The 7,022-nt window shown below is 54.4% G+C and overlaps 1 long non-coding RNA gene across 1 annotated transcript; it reads right to left on the reverse strand.

Annotated features, from left to right (window-relative positions):
* Positions 1-493: 493 nt before the first annotated feature.
* On the reverse strand, positions 494-3,713 carry LOC308637068. The gene is made up of 3 exons (XR_014019545.1): positions 3,543-3,713; positions 2,853-3,001; positions 494-645 (listed from the first exon to the last, which is right to left on the reverse strand). It is a non-coding gene; the product is annotated as an uncharacterized lncRNA (long non-coding RNA).
* Positions 3,714-7,022: the final 3,309 nt, after the last annotated feature.

Here is a 7,022-nt window from a genome sequence, read left to right on the forward strand (position 1 = left end):
ACAGTCTACTAATTCTTACTGCATCCATCTAGTAGAAAATTCTAGATCAAGTGAACAAAGTTGAACCTGAATCATAAAACCAGCCATAGCCCCTCAATTCCCAGGCTTAAACCAGTCTAGATCCAGAACCCCTCAAGTGAGGGAGTCTGGTCCCATTGAGGAAGGACCCTGCTACACTGCCAAAATGTTATGCTGTTAGTCTTTCAGCATCCCCACCAAAGGAACCTACAGCTTTTTACCAGGGTGAATCCACATTGGCAAAAAGGAAGCAATTGTAATGTGGGGGAATTACTGGGCACAGGCTTTAAATTGGCACTAATTCTAGGAGCTCCTAGAAACATCACTGGCCCACCAGCTGAAGAGGCAGGGGGGTGCTCTCTGGAGCCTCAGGCTGGCCCCATAAGTGAAGCACAGCGTGGGTTTGGAACAAAGCCCACCCTCCTCTACAGGTCACTACTCCCATTTTGAGAAAAGTAACTTACTTTACCTTAGCAGAGAAGGAACTCTTCACCATGAGCCACCAAGTTGCCATGATCAGAGCTGCCTCTCATGAACTTGGGTGATGTGAGAGCCATCAAGCCAAGAAGTTGGCATGCGCAGCAGCACTCCATCATCAGAAGTGGGATGAATATATGTAATCAGGCCCTGGAGACACAAGTAAGACACAAGAAGTGGCCCAAATGCCCGTGGTCCCCACTCCCGACACACTTTCTTCTCTTTCCCAGTCGGTACTGTACCTATGGCCTCGTTGGGAGTTCTCTATGATTAGTTGACAGAAAAGAGAAGACTCAGCCTGGTTCTGCATGAGATGTGGGCACCACCTAAAATGGGGCACCTGTAGCACCATAGCCCCTTTCCAGGCCTCCCCTAGGTGAGATGTCACCATGTGACAAAAGACCTGAGAAAAACAACTAAAAGAAGGAATGATTTATTTTGGCCCGCAGTGTCAGAGGTTTCAGTTCATGGTCAGCCGGTTCCTTTGTTTTTAGGCCTGAGGTGAGGCAGACACATCATGGTGAAGGAAAGTGTCACCTCATGGCCACCAGGAAGCAGACAGCAAGCATGGCTGGGGATGAGACAGACCCTGCAAGGACACACCTCCAGTGACCCCTCCCCCAACTGAGCCCCATCCTCTCAATAGTGCCATAAGCTGAAGATCAGGCCTTTGGTACGTGGCCTTTGGGGACATGTAGGATCCAACCCTGAACATCTCTGAAGGACAGTAGTGAAGGGGGGTTTACCCTGTGGACAGAACTTTGAGCAGGGCATGACTCACTTTATTTGAAAGGAGAAATAGCCAGAGGCACAGCATATACTGACTCATGGGCTGTGGCCAGTGACTTGGCTAATTGGTCAGGGACTTGGAAGGAAAACGACTGAGAAATTGGAGGCAAGAGGTCTGGGAAAGACATATATAGTTATACCTTTCTGAACAGGTTAAGAGCATGAAGATAATTGTGTCCCATGTAAATTCTCACTAAAGGGTGACCTCAGCAGAGGGGGATTTTAATAATCTAGTGGATGGGATGACCTGTTTGTGGAGACCAGTCGGACTCTTTCCCTCACCACTCCTGTCATTGCCCAACAGGCTCATGAGCGAGGTGGCCATAGAGGCAGGGATGGAGGTGGTGCATGGACTTCTGCTCAGCAAGGCCGACCTGGCTACAGCCAATCTGCCAGCAGCCGGGTGCTCTCTAGCTTGAGCTGCATTCCTCCATCCCTCCTGTCCTCAGTCCCTCTTCTGTGTCTCTGTGGCTTCGCAGGGCTTCTAAGAAAGTCAGACTTCGCCTCCCAATCATTGGACCTAAATCTGCAAAGGCTTCAAGTTCCAGATAAAGAAACATGATGAGGTTTGGACGAACATGAGTTTGGGGGTACTATGTTCTGACTGTATCCCCCAAAAGTTCTATGTTGAAAATTAAATCCTCAAATTCATATGTTGGAGGTGGGGCCTTTGGGAGGTCATTAGGGTTAGAGGAAGTCAAGAGGGTGGTGCCCACAGGACTGGTGGCTTTATATAAAGAGGAAGAGAGATGGAAACTTAGATTTCCTGTGCCCTTGTCATGTGATGTCCTCTTTTCTGTTATGACACAGCAAGGAGACCCTCTTGACCAGATGCTGGTACCTTGACCTTGGTCACCCCAACCTGCAGAACCATGAACTAAATAAACCTCTGTTCTTTATAAAAACACCCAGCTTCTGGTGTTCAGTGAGAGCAACAGAAAATGAACCAAGATAGGGAAACAATTCATCCAACGACAGGAAGGGACACTTCCACCAGAAGGCCTAACAGCGGCTCCATGGAACTGGCAGCGAGGACCGCTGTGGGCTGCTTGGAGCGCCTCGTACCTCTGACAGACAGGCGGAGAAGGGAGTCACTATCTAGGCTGCCTTGACTGATCTTGATCACCTAGAGGACCTTGGGCTGCTGCTATCCAGTGGAGATAAGGAAGAGAATGTCTGGAATCCAGGCGATCCCTCAGCAGATCTCCTAGTGGGGCCACAGTGTTGTTATCATCTGCAGGAAACTCAGCCCAGTTCAGGCAGGACTGCTCATGGCCCAGACCCATTAGGAATGAGGGTTTGGGTCACCCTAACAGGTGGAGCCCCACTGGCCAGGATGCCGGGCGAAGGGCAAAAGGAATGCGAAATAGGCAGTGGGAGAAGGAGGTTCTGAATACCAACCACGGCCACGTGACCAGCTTCAGAAACAAGCCCTGCAGCTGTCATGAGCTTGCTGTCCTTATTTTGTAATGTCACAAACTTACATGTTTTCACACATCTGTACATGCACCTAATTCTCCCATCCCTCCTCATCTAACATGAGACGTATTCACAGTAGTTAACCCTACCTTGCAGTATTTAAGGATACTAGGGCGAAGAGTGGCCGTCACCCAAGGTCTTGGCATCCTCTTCTGGGCAGCGGGCTGGTGTGTTTTCCATTGTGCGCAGGACAGGTGGATCCTGTGAGCTGGGAGCAGGACTCCATTCCTGTCTTTCTCTGGAGATTAAGTGGTTGAAGGAGATGCGTATGGATGTTGATGGGTAGGTATTTTTTGGGTACCTGGATTGAATCCTGAAGCACTTAACCACAGAGCCACACCCCCAGCTGGTCTTATATTTTATTTTGGGAAAGGGTCTCACTTAGGTGCTCTGTGCCTCTCTAAGTTGCCGAGGCTGGCTTTGAACTCGCAATCCTCCTGCCTCAGCCTCCTGAGCTGCTGGGGTTACAGGTGAGCACCACAGCACCTCACCAGTAGTTTTGTGTGTCAGGTGGGTTAGCCCTAGGTGTTGTGACAGTGGCGTTCCACAGATGTGAGGAAATCTGCACCCAGCCAACTGTCGGTCGGAAGGATAATCTTCCATTACCTGGTGAACCTCATCCAATTAGCTCAACGTCCTCAGTTGTAAAGCTGAGGCTTCGTTGAGGAGAAGCCCTTAAGCCTGTGACTGCAGCCTTGGCACCTGCCGAGTGACAGCCTTCCCCTGTCATTTCCCAGATAGCTTCCATGATGTTCTGAGCCGCTTAAGAGAACACACACCTGCACAGCGTCTTGTGGCTTCTGCTTCTCTGGCCGAAACTGGCTGGATGAGCGTCCCGGCTCCAGAGCTCATGGCGTCCAGCTCCTCGTCCTAGCGTGGCACGCTCCTGGTGCAGTGGCTCCGGGCAGGTGTGTCACCGTTCAGAGTTGGGGCCTCTTCTCCCATCTGTGCCTGAGGCCAAAGGCATGCGGGACAGCTCCAGGGAAGGCCCCTGGTCCCCACCGCAGGGAGCAGCTGGGCCACCTGAAGGCAGAGGAGGCCTCGTGGGAAGGGCGTCCCTGGGTGGAACCATGGGATTGAAGTGGGGAGAGCACCTGGGCGTGGGGTGCAGGTAGCTGTGTCCAACTTGGTGACACCTGAGAGTGACACCACTGACCTGGCCGTGGGGCTGGACTCTGGGATGCCCACTGTACCCATGAGGACGTGTGCCTGTGTGTGTGGGTGCTTACCTCACATGAATGTCTGCCCGCTGGCCGGCTGGCCATGTCTGCCCATTTGGGTTGGAAGCTAGGGGTGCCTGTGTGCGTGTGGGGGCAGAGGTAGCCAGGTGGTTGTGTCTAGGTGGCATGTGCCAGTTGGGCACTTGTACAATAAACAAGAGCCAGTGCTGAGGACTCACCGGGTGCCTGTGCCCCCAGCCCCCAGCCCCCTGCCCCATGGAGTTCACATCCTGGTGAGCCTTTGGGGTCCGGAGGGTGACTGGAGCCCTGGGAGGGTGAGTCCATGGTGAGTCCACGTGGCTGCGAGGCCACATGCCAACAGGGTACGGAGCCCTCCTGGAAGGCAGGTGGCCTGGTCTGATGACACCCTTCTGGCTGGGGTTGGCCTGACAGGGAAGAGGTTGCCCCAGCAAAGGACAGTGGGAGTAGGGGGAGGGCCCTGGCTGTGAGGCTTGGACAAGTCGTATGGCCTGCGCCTGCTGCTTCCCCACCTAGGACCTGGATCCCTGTGACATGTAAAGCCTGCTCTGCAGCCACACAGGGCTCAAAGCTCCCAGGAAATGGTGGCATGCTTTCCCAAAGTGACAGAGCCGTGCAGGTGCAAGACAACAGTGGAGGAACCCTTCATCAAGTGCGTTGCCTTTAGATGTGTCAGATAAAGTGTTTTTTCATTTAAAGTGAGGACGTCAAGTTCCACGTAAAGTTCATTTGAGTGAACAGGCTAAGTAAATACGAATCGCCTCAGGGCGCAGTCCCTGAAGGACGGACATGCGGGAGCAAGACCCACTGAGCACTCGGTGGACACAGAGCCCAGGAGAGGGTTTCTGGACATGAGATTGACAGCAACGCATCTGCGCATTTGGGCTGGAAGCTGGGGGAGCCTGTGAGCCTGAGGGGGCAGAGGTAGTTGGGTGGTTGTGTCCAGGTGGCATGTGCAGATGTGCACATTGAAAACACACACACACACACACACACACACACACACGTGTGCACATGGCTTTCTGCGTGTGGAGTGCAGAGTCCCCTTCTCCCAGCACTATCCAGAGCAACTGGGCTGGGCAGGAAGCCTGGGGCTGGCTGGTCACCAGCCACCAGGGGGCAGCAGATGGCTGGGCAGGGGCTGCTTCTGCCAGCCCTGGGCTCCTCCCAGGCAGCCTCTGGCTCTTCTCAGGCCCTGCACAGGGTCCACCAGGGTCTGTGCCGAGCCTGACAGTGAGGCCCTGCCTGCATGTCCCCTGACCCTCCTCCAGGCCTCTGCGTTGCCAGCAGCCCCTGGCTGAGGCTTCCTGGAGGGCTGGGGTTCGGGAAGCAGACTGTTGTGTGTGTTGGGACCCGGGTGGGGTGGGGGCAACTCCAGCTGGTCTCCTGGGCTCTTAGGGGACAGGGTCCCTCTTGTCCAAATGGTCTAGATTCCTGAGACGCTGATCCTAGGGCCTCTGGGAACAGGGATGGCTTATTGGCTCTGTGGGGTCCCTCTCCTGGGTACTCTGTGGCCGCCTGTCTCCTCTTCCCAGCCCTCGGCCTGCTCAGACGCTGCTGGTCTGCAAGGCTCTTGCTGGGCTCATGGAAAGTGGGCCCCTCTGAGCCTCCAGTGTGGGCAGCTGAAGCCTAAAGCCTTTCCTTCTTTCTTTCTTTCTTTTCGGTACCACGGATTGAACCCAGAGGTGCTTAACCACTGAGCCACCTGCTGAGCCCAATCATTTATTTATTTTTTTTTATTTTGAGACAGAACCTAAGTTGCCTAGGGCCTCACTGAGGCCGGCTTTGAACTAGTGATCCTCCTGCCTCGGCCTCCCGAGGGCTGGGATTATGGGCATGCATCACCTCGCCTGGCTACCTTAAAGCCTTTCTGGTGGGATGCCCTCTGTTCAGGATGGCCACTGCCCCTGCCAGTGTGGAGGGCTGTAGTGCAGCCGGGGGTGTCAGCACAGCCCAGCAGGACTCTCCGGCCCTCCTTCCTTCCTCTGACCTGCAAATCCTTACTGAAGCCTGCTCAGGGCGGGTCCTGTTCAGGGCTGTCACCTTCCAGGGACAGCTGTCTCCTCTGCTGCCAACCTCAGAGGACCAAGCCTTGCTGAGGCACCTAGTGCTGGTGGGCAGCAGGTTCCTGCCAGCCCGGGCAGGAGGGTGGTGAGCCCCTGGGAAGAAGCAGAGGACTGTGGCCCAGCGCGGTGCTTAGCTCTTCCCAGGTACCAGCTCCTCCCATCCTCACACCACCCGGGGATGGAGATGCTGAGGCTCAGAGGTTCAGGGCTCCTCCTCAGGGGTTCAGTGATTCCCCTCTTTAGAGAAGGCACAGCGGGCTGGGCGCGGCGAAACCCTCCTGTAATCCCAGCAGCTTGGGAGGCCGAGGCAGAAGGATCTCAAATTCAAAGCCAGCCTCAGCAACAGCGAGGCACTAAGCAACTCAGTGAGACCCTGTCTCTAAATAAAATACAAAACAGGGCTGGGGATGGGGCTCAGTGGTCGAGTGGCCCCCAAGTTCAATACCCAGTACCCTCCAGAGAGAGAGAGAGAGAGAGAGAGAGAGAGAAGGCTCAGTGGCCTCCCTGTGCCTGTGCCCAAATGCTGAGGAGCCAGGAAACCTGTGGGCCTCAGGGTGCCTTAGCTCCTCATGCCTGCCCCTGTTCATGACCAAGTGAGCCAAGTGTGTGTCCTTCCCAATAACCCTCCACACAACTACACACGCAGAGTGGCGTAATGGGTCTGGGGCTCCGTCGTCAGGGTCTGCTGTAGAGAAACAGTCGTGTTGGGGACATTCACCTTCACCGTGCTGTTTGCACCTGAGGATTCAGCCAACCTCAGATGAAAACAAATACATATATGTTTAAGCGTTACATTCTCACAGGCCTGCCCATGTAGACAGCCTACAGTGCTGGCACCTGAACTGTACGGCTTCTGTCCCCTTGCCCTTATCCCTTACCCAATACAGCAGAACTCTCGCCCACACGCTATCCACATTGTCTGATGCATCACCATGTAACTGAAAGTAGACGGAGGAGGTGCCCAGTTCACATGCAAATACTACCCTGGGATCAA

The sequence above is a fragment of the Spermophilus citellus genome (assembly GCF_964194105.1).
Source record: "Spermophilus citellus genome assembly, chromosome: 18".
Classification (NCBI taxonomy): Eukaryota; Metazoa; Chordata; class Mammalia; order Rodentia; family Sciuridae; genus Spermophilus; species Spermophilus citellus.